Here is a 1,127-nt window from a genome sequence, read left to right on the forward strand (position 1 = left end):
TCAAATACCTGTACACCAATTTGCTCTTGGTACTTTTATTACATTATTATTTATTGAATATTAAAACAGTGTTACAAATTACTTTGTTAGAAATTAACCCAATTCTTTTGTTGGAAGCACGAGAAGTGACAACAGGAGAGGACTGTTTAAAATCAGCAGAAAGTTTACTGAATGTCTGATCACAGGTAGGCCTTACAGCACTGGGATCAGAGAGATAGAGCTCCTGCAGGAGTTCCATCCACTGACCCTGAATTAAGGTCTTACAATACATTTTATCTTCTTGGGCTGCTCCGCCCTGGACAGAGGTGCAACCTTCAATAGTTTGTGATCCTATTGGTCATTTGGTGTTAGCCGGAGCTCGCACTTCCATGTTGAAATGTGGTAAATCTAGGTATGTGTCTGTGTGTGTGTGTCTGTGTGTGTCTCTCGGGTGGTGAGCCCCTGGCCTCTGCAGGACATCCCAAGACAAAGCAAAGCTTGGGATGTGCTAAGTTGGTTGAGGTGTGAGTGTAAAATAGGCCTTTGCTAAAATGTAAATAGGCTGTCTGGTCTCAAAGAGATGCAGACATCTAGTCTCTACACAGAACTTACAGCATTCAAAGTAAGCAGATTCTGCTTCATTACAGCTGTAAGATATATAAGCAAGGGAAACAAATGTATTAAGAATAACCAAAGCTCAATAGTTCTGGACAATCATCAATACAACTGTAATATGCATAAACAAGTAAGATAAAGTTATGAAAGGTAACTAAAGGGAACTAAAGGTATGAGAAGTACATGCCGAGCGGACCTGACAGAAACAAAGGGGTTTGTACTACAAGCTGCTACTTCATTTAAATATTTGGCTGTCTCATTCTGAGAAGCATTGTTACCAGGGAAGGGGGCAGTTTGCAAGAGGCCATTTTTAACAACCACCAAGGGTCCCATGTTTGGAGAAATCTCCCTTGTCTGGGTTGGTGTATCTTGTGGCATTTGAGGTTGAGACTGGAGAGAAGTAAACAGTGAACGTGTAGTGGTTAGCAATAAAACAAGGCTCCAGAGGTGATATGTAATAGAACAGTATGTAGTTCATATAGATATTATTTGGGTTAGTTGTGTAAGGATGTAAGGCTGAGCTAAGTGTGTAC

This window comes from Monopterus albus, unplaced genomic scaffold (genome assembly GCF_001952655.1).
Source record: "Monopterus albus unplaced genomic scaffold, M_albus_1.0 scaffold151.1, whole genome shotgun sequence".
NCBI lineage: Eukaryota > Metazoa > Chordata > Actinopteri > Synbranchiformes > Synbranchidae > Monopterus > Monopterus albus.